Source organism: Ursus americanus, chromosome 19, assembly GCF_024610735.1.
Source record: "Ursus americanus isolate L20-20 chromosome 19, mUrsAme1.1.p, whole genome shotgun sequence".
Lineage (NCBI taxonomy): Eukaryota > Metazoa > Chordata > Mammalia > Carnivora > Ursidae > Ursus > Ursus americanus.
In genome coordinates this window covers 12,452,762-12,453,103 of record NC_142145.1, presented here as the reverse complement: position 1 = coordinate 12,453,103, position 342 = coordinate 12,452,762, and positions in this window count along the sequence as shown.

Sequence of the window (342 nt, the reverse complement as noted above, 5' to 3'; positions counted from 1 at the left end):
AGGACAACTAAAATATTTCATTAATAATTTCAAGTTCATATCTTTCGGGCTTTCCTTGATACTTTTTTTCCTTGATAGAGACTTAACAAGTACATGGTTTTTCAAATATTATGTATCTTTGAACTATTGCTGTTTGTTGTTTACAGAATATATTTCACATGCTGTGTAGTTTATTCTCCATCAGAATAAATAAATACAACATGGCTGTACAGTGTGAATTTTCTCCTCTGACCAACTGTGAGACTACCAGCACTTTATTTGCTAGGCCAAGCAAATTAGCAATGAAAAGAAAGAATGCTGTTTAAATATAAATATGATTTGGTTCAATGTTGCTAGCTTATT